This window comes from Pinus tabuliformis, chromosome 9, assembly GCF_031772625.1.
Source record: "Pinus tabuliformis cultivar Carrire ecotype Pingquan chromosome 9, CPIR1, whole genome shotgun sequence".
NCBI lineage: Eukaryota > Viridiplantae > Streptophyta > Pinopsida > Pinales > Pinaceae > Pinus > Pinus tabuliformis.
In genome coordinates, this window is record NC_142307.1 from 709,344,019 (window position 1) to 709,359,884 (window position 15,866).

The window sequence follows — 15,866 nt, forward strand, 5'->3', positions numbered from 1 at the left end:
CCTTCCGCTTTGTTTAATGATGCTAGAACTTACATAATTGCATTACTATTTGGGTTAATAATAGTGTGGCCCATGAGAGTTATAATTACTAATTTTTATTTTGAATCTGAGAATGACATCAATTTCAACATACCTCAAGATGAATTATGTTAGCAAATTCTATCAAATTTTGACAAAATCAACACACTAGTGGTTACTATGAAAGAACAAAGTGATAATACAAAGAAAACATTAGAAAGAGAAAGGGGTTTCAACTGCAAATAGCTAGAGATTTAAGACTCTTTGTTATTTCCTTTTTTTTGAAGCAACAAGGTGCTCAATAGCAAGATCGATCTTGTAAATAGCGGATAGGGTTTTCCTGTTGAAAAGGTTCACAAATTCGATTTTGTACATAGTGAATACTTCAAAGCTTGTCTAGCTAACGAAATCTATCGGTGTGAAATTTATTCGAAAAACCACAACACGATGAATGAAACTTTTTGTTACACTCAAATAATACAGATTCAATGCACTGTCTTGCTGGGAAAAATTGTTATAGTCACTAGCACAAACCCTAGTTCTCTCACACAAACCTCGTCCTTCACACATCCTTCATTGCACATAGATTCATACTTCGTACTCCACACATCCATCATTCCGTACATATTCATAGCTCTCAGCAACTACTCTGTCGCACAACTAAATATGTAAAAGTTTTAAATGCAAAAGAGTAGTTTTAAATTTCATGTTTGCACCCTTTCTATCGCACATACCCTTTCCTCTGCACATCCTTATGGATTCACAATGTTTCATATCTATACATAACATAAAATAATTTTGTAATATGAACAAAAACGAGAAATAGTCTACAGCAGAAAGGGTGGGTGTACACATGAATGTTCAATAATTAACGTTTTTTCCAAAAACTATTGTTGTACAAAATGAAAACCGAAACAATGAGAAATTAAATTTACGGGAGTGTGAAATCTTTCATTGTGCAGGGATTCAAATCTCTGCACTCTTCTGAACTTCAATTCTCCACACACATGTGCCTATGCGATTACATGAGTGTGAAATATTTACTGCACAACTCAATCTCCGCACTCCTGCACAATGCACAATGAACTTTGTGCTGATATAACAAATTATGGAAGCATGTTATACATTGTATTAGTACTTCTACATGGAGATGTTCTACATGGATCAATTTGTTTTTCACAATGCAATTCTGGTGAGTAATTCTAATGAATCATCAAATATATTGCTACCGTGGGTGGATAACTTTGGTGTTCAGTGCCAAGGGTAGTGCACATCGCCTTTAACAACTTATGTTCCTAGACCCATATTAGCGAAGTTTTAATATTGGCCACAAATTTGTATATATGTAATAGGAAAATGTAAAATATTATTACATTACAAATTAAATTTTCCATTCATAGTTAAATAAATTACACATCCTCAGAATAAATTTCCCTTCAGAACCCCATTCTCCTGCACATACATTCTCCTTCACACATAATTCATTCCACACCAATTCATAGCTCTATACAACTGCTCTCTTGCATAGCTAAATCTGTAAAAGCTTTAGATGCAAAATAGTTTAAAAATGATTTCACTCATGTGGAAAAAAGTTCCATCTACACCCTTGTTCTCCTGCACATTCCTATTTCTCTGCACAATAAAAGTTTTTTACAAATAAATATTTGTGCAAGCAAGCTCCACATAATGAAAAATCATAATATTAATTCAATATTTGTTCATATTTAAATTAATTATGCATACCTTGTCTAAAAAGAAAACCAAAACAACCAAATCATTTAGAGTCAATGCACTCTGACCACAAGGAAAATTCTATAGTCTCTGGAAACACAACATCATTGGGTAGAACAGTGACATAACAATGTCAGTGTCAGACCACTCACCAACGTCAATATTTATATTAAGAAAATCTACACATATGTAATAGGAAAATGTGAAATATTAAGTTTTAAAATTAATTCTGTCTTATGGAATCAAGTTCCCTATGCACCCCTATTATCCCACATATATCTCGTCCTCCACATAGTAAAATCTCTACACAAGGAAACATAATCATAGCTCTATGAAAATGCTCTCCCACACAACTAAATCTGTAGAAAAATAAAATGTAAATAAGTTTAAAGTTAATTTCGTCATTGTGGAAAAAAGTTCCCTCTAACGTCCTATTCTCTCTCACATACCCTGTCCTCTGCACAGTAAAAGCTTTCACAAGGAAACATAATAATATTAATTGGAGATTTTTTCAACCCCCCCGTCCCCCACCCTATGCAAAGGGTCTGTAATTGCATCATTTCTAGCATCTTTGGGTAGAGCGGTAACATAACAATATCAATGTTAGGGCATTGTCAAAGCACTAACCAATGGAATGGCCACTCACAAAATTATTATTATTATTATTATTATTTTAATTAATTGTTAGGCACTGACAAATACCAAAAATAAAATGCCCTCCTCCAGGGGAATTATGTCCCATTAAATCTCCCTCATCCAATAAAAAATTAGAAATAAGATTTGTTGAAAATTATAAAATTATTTTTGAATTTATAGGAAAATAGAAATATTAAGCATTTCTCGAAACTTTGGTTAAAATTGCAAAAACACAAGCAAATAATGTAGATTCAATGCACATTGACCACGAGGCGAACGTTATAGTCCCTGGAGAGGTAAGGACAAATTAGTTGAGCTTGGTAATTATATGGTAGTTATTGAAAATGCAAGGGTAGTTGAACAGGGAAATCACTCCCAACTCATGACTAAAGGTGAAGGCATTACATAATTCATTTCACTAAACTATAGGAGTGCCACTACATGAGTAACTTAGAATCAGATAATATGATTTGTTATTCTCATGATTGAAGTAGTAAAGCAAATTATTTAGATTCTGAATATCAATTACTCTTCCATAAAACTAAATTTTCATTAGAGGAAATTTTAGCCTAAAAGTGGCCTCGTAAGGAAAATAATAAAATAATAGTTAAAATAATAAAATAAGAGATGAATTTTGGAGGGAAAAGAAAAAAACTACTTTTTTTAATTGTATTTTTGGATTATCTCCTTATAGGTTTACTCAAATTTCAAGTGTGTACACTCTTTGGATGTGAAATTAAAATCCACATCCAACAAGTACCCGTTATGCATACTTTTGAGAATATTTCTATTGATAAAAATTGAAGATACATTAAAAAAGCACGTTGAACATGTTTTTTTTAATGTATCTCCAATTTTCATCAATGTTGGTCTTCTCAAAAGTATGCATAATGGGTACTCGTTGTGTTAGAAAATGTAGCAAGAAAGACCCAATTTGACTTTTTCCTTAGTCAAATTGAGTAATTCGATTTTCCACATTAGCAGGGTGACTTGGATTGTAGTTAGCTAGAGTGACATGGCCTTATCTACTAGTTAACCCGATAAATTCAAGTTATAGGTTAGAAGTAGAGTTGTGCATGTAGTGATTGATAAAATTTAGCAATCTAGTAGAATTATTTTCAATTGAACTCATTAACTGAGCTCAAGTAATTAATTAAGTTAGTTGAAGGTTAGTTGAGTAGTATAATTGTTGTTAACTCAATGATCTCTTCGTTAAACTAGTTAATCAGCTAAAAATAGCCCAAACATGCATGGTATTTGAATTTCCTAGCTGGAGTGGAGGAAAATACATATTGTAATTATCAATTGTATACTAGTTGAGTGTACAGGCTTGGTAGTTAAGTAGGTGAATCATTCCTTGGGAATTGCACAAAAAAATAGGAGGAAATTCCTATATTTTAGAAGCTAATTTCCTCAAGGATTGTGCAAGGAAATAGGAGGAAGTTGGAGGCTTGAATTGGCTAGGTGTTGGCCAAAGCAGGAAAACCAGCATGATAATAGGTTTACTGTGAAGGGTGTGCTTCAAGATCAAAGCAAGACATTGTAATATTTATCATTCTCATCTGATTAATGAAAAGTAGTGGAGGCTTTTTTCCCAATTGGGTTCCCCTATAAATCATTGTGTAATTATGGTTTTGATGGTTGCATATCATTGTATGTGTTTCTAAATTGTGATTTCCATTCTGCAATATTGTTGAGAAATTTGTAATCTCTTGATTTTAGTTCAATTTCATCAGTAGTAGCAATTTTTTATTAATTTCTACATGGTATCTGAGCATAAATCACACTAGAAACCAGTTAATAGATCTACTCCTTCAGAGATTTTGATTTGCATATTCAATGAAGCGGTTTTCTTCCATGCGGGAAAATGTCTTTCAACGGGTTTAGATTGGAGTATGCCATGGATGGAACCTCAAATTTCATAGCTTGGAAGGAAAATATGGAAGCAGTGCTTGATGATAATGGAGTGCTAGAATATACTCAAACAAATACTCTGAAACTAGGAACATCAGATGTACAAGCACTTGTCCAGTGGAAGAAGGAAACCATAAAATCCAAGAAGATCATCATGGAGGGTGTGAGAGACCGCATAGTATAGAATTTACATGGAAATGAGACTCTATTTTCTATGTGGAATACCCTCACTGAATTGTTTGAAAATAACAGTGATGCCATGAAATTGGCATTGAGGGACAAGCTCAGAAACATCTGCATGCATAAAAATGAAACCATTCCTCATTACCTCTCCAGATTAACTCAGTGTCAGGATGAACTTGGAGGAGTTGGAGAAAATATAGCATCCTTGAAGCTAGCGAGTCTAGCTTTCCTAAGACTTCCAAAATCCCGGAACAACTACCAGGACTATGTAAATGGAAGGGACAAATTGAAAAAATGGGAGAGACTTTGGTCTGATTTGGTGAAGGAATAAATTCGAAGGAACACCATAGATGGTGTAACAAGCAAATCTGAGGAGGAAGATAATTTTTCCTTGGTTGGTAAGGGAAAGAAAGATAAGGGAAAGAAGGTCCAAAGCAAGCTAGAGTCCAGCCAAAACAATGGTAAGAAGAAGAACCTAAGCAAGATCAAATGTTTTCACTGCCATGAATATGGGCACTATGCAAGAAAGTGTCTTCATAAGAAGTCTAACAAGAAGCCTTCAGGAGGAGTAGGAGGTGATGCACTTGCATCACAATTCAAATTATACATCGCCCTGATTGCATGCATGAAGAGCACTATAATGGGGAGTGTGTGGCATCTAGATTCAGGTGCCTTATTCAATATGACAAGATGCATAGATTTCTTATGTAGCCTAGAGGAGAAGGATCTCCAGATGCACATAGAACTTGGCGATGATGGGAGGTACAATGCTAAAGGAATTGGAACTGTGACCTTTGAGAGGAAGTTAGGCTCCCATCTTCATGTAAAAGATGCTATGTTTGTCCCTAGATTGAAAGGAATTTGATCTTTGTAGTTGTATTGGATGATAAAGGCTATGATGTTGTTTTTAGTAAATGGAAATCCTTCCTGAGACATGTAGCTACTAGGTAAGTGAAACATATTAGAGTTAGAGTGAAAAATCTCTATAAAATTGAGGTGGAGGCTTGCACTACATTGAGTAGCAAGACATAAAAGGAGCAGAGTCGAGATGTTGGAGAATTGTGGCACAAGAACATGGGAAAGTTACATCATGGGGCCTTAAAAAACATGCAATAGATTATCACCGGTCTCCCGAAATGCACCCTTGACCAGTATGATGTCTACAAGGGATGCACATTGGGGAAATATGTCAAATCCACCTTCTAGGCCCGAGATAACAGAGCGAGAGAAATCTTGGATTGAGTCCACTCTGATGTATGTGGACCCTTTTTTATAACCTCTACATCAAAACATAGGTACTATGTAATTTTTGTTAATGACTTTTCTAGAAAATGTTGGATCTTCTTCATGCGGAAGAAGGATGATGTTTTCTCAAAATTTGTTGAATTCAAAGCATTGATTGAAAAGGAGACTAGTCATAAATTGAAAGCCCTGAGAAGTGATAATGGAGGTGAATTTGTTTCTAACACCTTCAAGGGATTTTGTGCCAAAGAGGGTATTAGAAGAGAACTTATAACACCCCATAACCCACAAAAAAGTGGGGTGGATGAAAGGAAAAATAGAATCATAGTGGGAGAAGAAAGAGCCATATTGCATGATCAAGGGCTTCAATTAAATCTATGGACAAAAGCATGCAACAATGTAGTTTATTTGCAGAACAAAATCCCTCATAGAATACTTGGAATGATCACACCTGAAGAAGATTTCTCTGGGAGAAAGCCATATGTATCTCATTTTCAAATTTTTGGATCTACTTTGTATTAACATGCCTCCAAGGATATCAGAAATAAATTGGAGCCTATAGTGGAGATGGGAGTTTTTGTAGGATACATAGAGAAACCACATAATTACCGGGTGTATTTTCCCTCACTCAGAGTGACAATAGTGAGGAGAGATGTCAAATTTGACAAGGAGAAGGCCATGATATGCTCTTTAGAGAGAGAGAGCTAAGTATCCCACCAAAGGAGGAGCTTTTAGTTCCTAAGAAGGAGCCTCATGTAGAGCTTCGGGATGTTGTGGGGTAGCCACAAGTGGAGGAGTAGACAGGAGGTTGAGTGAAGGCACCCACTGAACCAGAATATTCCAAAGAGGGGGGGAAGATAACCGTAGAAGCTGACAAAATGGTACAGGATGCATGGGAGCTCCTATATCTCAGTACAGGAAGAGGAGGTCACCAAATGGGTACACTGTGTACATGGCTATCATGACAAAACTCATTGAGTCAGAGCCTTCTTCATTTGAGGAAGTAGTTTCTCAACTAGTGTGGGTTGATGCCATGGTGGAGAAGTATGAATCCATAATGAAGAACAGGGTATGGGAGGTGGTGTTGAGACTAGAAAACAAGTCAATGGTTGGTTCTAGATGGATTTACAAAGTGAAGCATGCAGTTGATGGGAGCATAGAGAAGTACAAGGCCGAATTTATGGCCAAGGGCTTCTCGTGGGTAGAGGAAGTGGACTATGAGAAAATATTTTCCCCAGTGGCAAGATATTCCCCAATCATAACCATTCTAGCATTAGATGCCCAGATGGGGTGGAAAATACATTAGATGGATGTGAAGACCACCTTTCTGAGTGGTGTTGTTGAGGAAGAAATTTACATAGAGAAGCCAGAATGATTTGAGACATATGACAAAGAGTCACATGTGTGCAGGCTCAAGATAGCCCTATATGGTCTCAAGCAGGTGCCTCGAGTATGATACATTTAGATTGATACATAACTCAGTGGATTGGACTTCACCAAAAGTGAAGCAGATTCCAATATTTATCATATTATGGTAGATGGAAAACTGCTTATCTTGGTTTCGTATGTTGGTGACTTGATACTTACAGGGGATAAGAAATTGATCCACTCTTGCAAGGAGGACCTTGCAAGATAATTCAAGATGAAAGACATGGGCTTGATGCATTACTTCCTTGGGCTATAAATATGGCAAGGTGATGGTGACTTGTTTATGATTCAAGGGAAGTATTCCTATGAAATACTTCAAAGATTTCACATGGAGAACTACAAGCCTATGGACACACCTCTAGCTAAAAAATGTAGGAAGGAGAGTGCTTCTTTAGGAGAGGCAATAGATGCTACCATCTACAGACAACTTGTGGGATCATTTATGTATCTAGTGAACACAAAGCTCAATATATGTTATGTAGTTAATCAGTTGAGTCAAGTCATGGTGAAGCCTACCAAGCTGTATTGGAAGGCACCAAAGCATGCATTGAGGTACCTCAGAGGCACAACCGAGTATGGGTTATGGTACAGGAGGATAGAAGGAGTGAAGCTCCAAGGCTTCATTGATGTAGATTGGGAAGGGAATCCATCAGATAAGAAACATACTTCGGGTGTTATCTTCAGTGTTGGGTCCGCAACTATTTCCTACTATAATAAGAAACAGAGGTCCAAGGCACTCAGCTCAGTAGAGGCTAAATACATGGCTGCAATTCAAGTAACATATGAGGCCATATGGATGAGGAAAATAATTGTGGGTATTTTCAGTTAGGAGATGGATCCAATAGTGATTTATTGTGATAATTAGTGTTGTATTAAACTCTCTAAGCATCTAGTATTTCATGACAGGTCCAAGCACATTGATATCAGGTATCATCACTTGCGGGATTGTGTGTAGAGGAGAATCATGATGCTACAATACATTCCAACTGAGGAGCAGGATGCAGATATCTTGACAAAATCATTGTCAAGAGGTAAATTTGAATTCCATAGGTGTAGGATAGGGGTGGTGAAAAATCCCTTTCTTACTAAGAGAGAGTGTTATAAAATGTAGCAAGAAAGGCTCAATTTTGCTTTTGTATTAGTCAAATTGAGTATTTTGATTTTCCACATCAGTAAGATGAATTTGATTGTCATTAGCTAGAGTGACATGGCCTTATCTACTAGTTAACTCAATAAATTCAATTTATAGGCTAGAAGTAGAGTTGTGCATGTAGTGATTGATAAAATTCAGCAATCTAGTTCAATTATTTTCATTTGAACTCAGTTAACTGAGCTAAAATAATTAATTGAGTCAATTGAAGGTTAGGTTGAAGGTTAGTTGAGTAGTAGAACTGTTGTTAACTCTATGATCTCCCAGTTAAAATAGTTAATTCGCTAAAAATAGCCCAGACATGCATGGAATTCAAATTTCCTAGCTGAAGTAGAGGAAAAGGCATGTTGTAATTGTCATTTGTATACTAGTTGAGTGTACAAGCTTGGAAATTGAGCATATGAATCATTCCTTGGGAATTGTGCAAGAAAATAGGAGAAAAATCCTATCTTTTACAAGCTAATTTCTTCAAGGATTGCGCAAGGAAATAGGAGGAAGTTGGAGGCTTGAATTGACTAAGTGTTGGTCAGAGCACGACAGACAACAGGAGAACAGGTTTACAGTGTAGGGTGTGCTTCAAGATCGAAGCAAGACACTGTAATAGTTTCTCATTCTCATCTGATTAATGAAAAACAAAAGAGGGGTTTTTTCCCAATTGGATTCCCCTGTAAATCATTGTGTTCTTGTGGTTTTGATGGTTGCATGTGTTTCTAAATTGTGATTTCCATTCCTTAGTATTGTAGAGGAAATTTGTAATACATTGATTTCAGTTCAATTTCATCAGTAGTATCAAATTTCTATTAATTTCTACACTTTGGATGTGGATTTTAATTTTGCATCCAATAAATTTCTACACTTAAAATTTGAGTAAACTTATAAGTAGATAAGCCAAAAAAAACATTTTAAAAAAGTAGTTTTCTTTTTTTCCCTCCAAAATATTTAAATATACTTCTTTTTAAATTTAGAGGATTTTGATTGGTTTACATATTATGATATAGAAATTTCATGACAATTTCATGGGCATTTTTAGACTAAAATTTCATGTAATGATTTTCATGGTATACCATGATGCCAAATAAAATAACATGTGTAACAAATAACATGGATGCATCCCATAAATCAAGGTGTTTTTGTACTATGATTAATTAAGGGTAATTTTTTCACATTCAAGAGTATGGTAGTTATTAATGTATAACTAAGCTTAGTTTATTTTGAGTCTTTGGGTAGGGAGAGCATGCAACTTTACGGGTGCTCATTGCATGTGGTTGTTGTCTATTATGCTCGTAAGGTGCTTTTTTTACTATGGAGTCCATGATTTTGATGGGTGTGTGTGTGTGTTCTGTGACAAAATTCACCAAAATAATTTTTTGAGTCGTTATAATTATTGGCACATCACTATTGATATGTACTTCACCAGTGACACCAAGTCAAATTTCTCTATGGATGCTTCTCCAATTCCAACACTCTATATCACAATAGCACAATAAAACACTTCTAACTTCATTAATATGTGAAGATCTAAGTTATTTTTCACTTGCAAACTCCAATCACTTCTATCAATTAGGTATTTTTTGTATGTATAGGATCTGAACAACACAAATAAATTAGGAATGAAAGCACCAAGACCTAGCCACATAATCACTATCAACTTGATGCATTTTTATGAATGACTAGTAACCCAATGTCCCCTTGAAATTTCATTTAAATAAAAATTTCACCTTAGATTACTGTTGTAGCCTTTGTTCCTTTCAAAGAGAAGCAAAGCTAAGACAATTCAAAAATAGTTTCATTTATTGAGCATGAGAAGATCTAAACTTATATTGGCTTTTTTAAGTCCTTACTAACCAGAAACACTCGGTACAAGAGTGAGCAAAGTGATTTACCTCCCCATTTTATTTGATAGTCACTTCTCAACATACTTGATTTTTTTTTAATCTCCCACCCTAATTAGCCAAGTCTCACTAATTCTAAATTCTAAGTATCAAAATCCAAGTAGTTTACTATGATTTATAAATTAAATAAGCACAACCATATCTTTCCTCAACACCAAGAGCTTCTCTTTTATTCTATGACAAGTGGCATGAATAGACATACAAATAATATTATGATCTATATATACCAATAAACTTTGAATAACCTATGGTGAAAATGGTCTCTTTAAAACAAATCCCCCTCATGTCCCATTTTCAAACCCTTAATGTTATTTCTCATGTTTAAACCCTTATTGCATACCTTCTTTCACTGCCAAAAAATTTATTCCCGCACATCAATTCTATTCAATATCTCATTTTAATACACTTTTTCCAAAGGAAGCAATTCTTAAAAATATTTATTTGTGGCATGTAACGAGGTTCTGCAGAAACATGTGGTCGTTCTCTTAAAATTCTTTGTAAACCATTTGTTTTTCAAAACAATAGTCTACCTGGTCTCAAGATTCGTGTCACCACCGTACTAATACGGTTGCCAATCGCTTCATCACAATGGTCTGCGTGTGGTGTTGTTGCAGGGGGATTTTAATCTGTGAGCCCTGCTTGCAGGGTGATCTTAGATCAGGGTTGGAATTTCAAAATAGAGTCACTAAACAATTTTCATATTTTTTTTTTTATTATCATTTTTTATAGTTTAAAAAAATATTGACAATTTTATAAAAAAATTAACTGTTTTTAACGAGCAAATCACTTTATGACGAGCTATTTTCCAGTATAATAATGTCAACTAATTCTTAACCACACCCAAAACCCTGTATTAGTCAAGCAACGATATTCAAAGTTATGTGTAGACAACAAATGTGAGATTCGTGGCTGAGATCTTTGTAATTTTAGCATTGCCCCTCTGTAAATACTAGACATAAATAGATGTCAAAACGTGTATGTAGATGAGAAATCTTGAATTCAATATAGATTCTAGAATATTTTAAAAATCTGATGAACAAAATTAAGTTAATTATTTAACTTCTTTTCTAATCATATTTCCAAAATATTTAGAATTTGCAATGGAATCATACTTAGATAATATATTTATGGCCGATAGGAAAAGCCTAGCTGTTACCTAAAACCTTAGTGGTTTCAACCATAACCTTTCTAATCCAGCGCCCATTTTATAATTGACTTGCCTTTCGTTTATTAGATTTTAAAAATATTTTGGAATCTACTATCCAAATAGAATTATCTAAATATATTCAATGCTCTAAAAAAAATGGTGTATGCTCTAAAAAAAATGGTGTATGGTTTGATCCAAAATGTAAAGACCGGAAACCGGGGTATGCAACAACTTTTTTTCCAAATTGACCAACAATCCGAAGAAATAAGAGAATTCAGATGTAAGAAATGTGGGGAATATGAGTATGATACGTACATGGAAATTCAAAAGAAAGTGTTAGAAGCAAGAGTATTTTGTTTTGAATTCAAAGGAAGTTATCTGAAAACTATTCACACTTCTTTGTGATTAGTAGTCTGGTAACCCTTGTTTAATGTTTTTGGAACCAATGTCTTAATGGGCTCTGCCCTCTTTATAGAGTTGGTATTCCTTTTCCAGTTAAACAAAGTCTTTGCTCTAGTTCTTAATGTACATTGACCATTGAGTGAGGTTCCAAATCCAAAATATATCACAATTCAGGCTTCAAAGTATGATATACACTGCAGAACTCAAAGTTGGATGTGGCTTTATAGGGGTTATTCTTATTTTGATGGTATATTTTTGGAATAAATTTTAGTGTTTAATTGGGTTATTATCTAATAAATTTATAATTTAAATTAAATTTATCATTTAGAGTTTTGGGCAGTTTAATTGGTGATTGGAGTGTGAAAACTGAGAGATTTAAGGTTCAAATTTCTTGGTTATGACTCAATAATTAAGACTAGATTATATATCCATTCTTATTTAAAAAATACTATTTATATAAATATTTTATAACTAACGCAACCACATTTATATTAATATAAATGTGGTTGATAAAGGCAACCTATCAAAAATAATTATATAAATAAATAACAACAATATTTTAAAAATAATATTATATAATAATTTATAACATCAATAATAATAATAATAATAGATATCATTTTTTGGGATTCAACCACGTTAAGAAAGTCATTCATTTACGACCATTTCATAGGTGAATGACTTTCTTAACGGAGTTAAATCCCAAAAAATGATATCTAATATAATGCACTCCGAATAATAATAATAATATCAATAAATAATTAAATAATAAATATTTTAATATTATTAAAATATATAAATCATAAAAATAATAATATTAATATGAAATAAAAACATTTTCTTTATAATATTTTGATAAACATTAAATTATGCGCATGAGCTATGCGCACTCCCTCCAAATCTGCGCACTTCCTTGAAGCTGTGCAAAGTTGTCAAGCTGCGTTGGATGCCAAATGAGGTCTCAAACGCACATGTATATATGTGTTTTATGTGTGGTTTCACTGCGGGTGGTGGCACTCCAGCCGACCCCCAAAACCAAGGTTAACACCCCCTTTCAGCGCCTTTACATGTCAGCCTTGTCCATCATCGCAAGTCGCTCCCATCGTGGGTATAAACTCTATCGTTCCATCGCAATTCTTCAAGTGTCGTAATCTATCCACTGTATCGTCACATGGAACTTGCCATTTTGTCGCACCGTCGTTCAGCGCTCGCCCGCCCGTGGCCCCGCGCCCGCCTGTGCGCCCACGCGCCCGTTGTCCGCCCGTGCACCCATCGTGCACGCCGAATCGCCCGGCGCCCATCCGCGTTTGCACCCGAAGGCCTTACATTCTCCTCCACCTAAAATCGTTGTCGTCCTTGACAACATTCCATCTCGGTAGCCATCCACCAAGATCATCATTATCCATGATGTCAACTCCTCCACATAAGGCAATCATCCCTGCAACATATGTAGAACTCCATCTCCATCATGTCTCACCTTAGTGACCAACTGCCACTAAGATAACCATACCAAGGTATACACCTCAATGGTATGTCCTCCATCAGATATCATCTCGATCCATGATCATCGACCCCTCTACCACAATCTCCACTGCAACATCTCATGTCGACCTCATCATGTGTCACCATGTGAACCTCTGTCATGATACTCCAACAGAATGCTAACACATCTCTGCACACTGTTGAAAAGTGTGCAACAAGAAATGCTTGTTGAGAATGCAACAAGATGATGGAGCTTAGTGAAAAGAGTCGCCTTCACTAAGTGGGCCCGCAGGCTATTTTTGGCGCAAGTCTATTTTTAGACTATGTCTATTTTTAGACATATGGATCATGTCTATGGATGATTGATCAAGTTGGGAAAAATAGATGGACTTCTATTTTTGATGAAAGTGTGAGTGATCACAGTGTGAGTGATTACAGTGTGAGTGATCACAGTGTGAGTGATCAAAGTCAAAAATAGAAAAGTCAAATATTATTATCTCACAATAATATTTGGACTATAAACTTAATCTTATTCTCTTGGAGCACTTCAGTTTGAGCTACGGAAGTGGCACATGCAGCTGTCAGAAGCAAATTCGTTTTTCTTATGAGTCAGTTGAGTTGTTGCATGCATGACTTCAGTTAGAACTCAAGTGAGTTGAGTTTAGTGGACTGGAGGTACAGTTGATGGAGTTGTGTTCAGTTTAGCTTTGTTAAACTGGTTGTATTTAGTCTAACTGATCAATAGACTAAAGATGAGTTGGGTGAATTAGTTATTAATTAATTCACAAGTTATTAACTCATAATGCAACTATAGAATACATCAGTTAACTCAGTTGCATGTCAGTGCATGTTCAGTTCAGCAGGGACAGGTGTTAGAGGATCAGATTGCTATCAGTTGTGACTATAGCTGTGCATGATGATTTGCACAATCAAAGGATTGAGTATGCCAATGAGTTTGCTCACGTATCTTCATGATATTATAGCTGTTGCTCACGTCCAACATAGTGTGGGTGACTATTTTGCAGTGTAAAATCGAGTTTGGGAAGCAATTCTCATCAGTTCTCGAGCAGGTTTGAGCAGTGGAGGCAGGCAAGCAGCGGGAGAGATTTGGAGATCAAATCTGAGCTGTATTGTGTGTAACAGGTGGAGATACTTGTGAGAAGTATTATGCTTTGTATTGTTACATGATTCAATCAATATAATATACAGATAGTGTGGGGTTTTTAGCGAGATGCTTTCCCCGGGATACATACTGTGTTTATGAGTTTGATTGATGCTTCTATGTGTGCCTGTGGATGTTTCTGCTTCTGTAATTTGATGATCAACGTAGAGGAGATTATGTATTATACATGTTCCGCTTAAATTGTATGATCAGGATAATCTCTGTTGAATATGTGTCATATTATTCAAAATTTCTACATGGTATCAGAGCTAGATGATTTGTAGAAAAAGTTTCTACATGGTATCGGAGCTGCTTGATTTGTAGAAGAGATTTTTACAGGATATCAAGCGAGGATTGATCATCAGATCTATTATTCAGAAAGTGTTTACAATTTATTTCTTTAGGCAGAGTCTGTAATCGGGCCAGTTAGCCTTTGGATTCATCCTTCTTTTGGAAGGTGAGATATCCGGTGAATGCCCATACAGTCAATCTCTGTACAAGAAATAATTTGTTCTCACGAATTCTAGATCGGAAGCAGTTGAGTTTTGTGCTGGTGGAATTCGAATTTAATTCCAAAGCAAGAGCGAAACTCAGAAACATTCAGTGTGAGAATGGAGACAATATGCCCAGGTAACTCACGAAGTTCATCCAATGCCGGGATGAGCTGGGAAGTGTGGGGGTGACTGTCAGGATGAGGATGGTGAGTCTAGCACTCCTTGACCTTCCTAAGAGTTGGCATAGCTACCAGGACTCGGTGAATGGAAGGGAGAAACTGCCAGGATGGGAGAGACTTTGGTCGGATCTTGTGCAGGAGGAGATTAGACAGAGCACCAGAGACGGTTCTTCATCCATGCAGGATGAGGAGAACTGTGCCTTAGCGAGTAAGGCGAAGAAGGGGAAGGAGAAGGTTTCTCTTTCCGAATCTTGTTCTTCCAGTGATGGGAAGAAGGTTGACAAGTCGAAGGTGAGATGCTTTCGTTGTCATGAGATTGGTTCACGGGTCAAGAACCTGTATGCTCTTGAGGTTCAAGATGCATGCGAAGCCTTGAGCAGCGAGGCAACTGACAGAGACTTGGTGGTTGAGAGGGAGCGTATATTACCTCTCAACATGCAGAGCCAGAAGAAGTCTCAGACGATTGTGGAGGAGCCACGATTGGTGCAGCAGCTTCAGGAGGTTGTGGAGGAGCCACAACAGGGGAAGCTGAGAGGAGATCGAGTAGAGACATCTACTCATCCAGAGACCTCCAGTAGGGGGAAACTTCAAGCCAGGTGGGCTGAGGGATCGCATGCATCCATACCTCCAGGTAGGAGGTGGGGTGATGTGGATTGATTGTCCCAAGGAGGAGGGGCAAGATCCTTGAGGTACCCAACCTCTTGGATGAGACCTTGCTACGGGAGCCCCGATGAGTAGTAGCAGGAACTGACTGATTGGGTAGAGACAGATGCGGATGGAGCGGCAGAGAGAGCGACAGTGCAGGG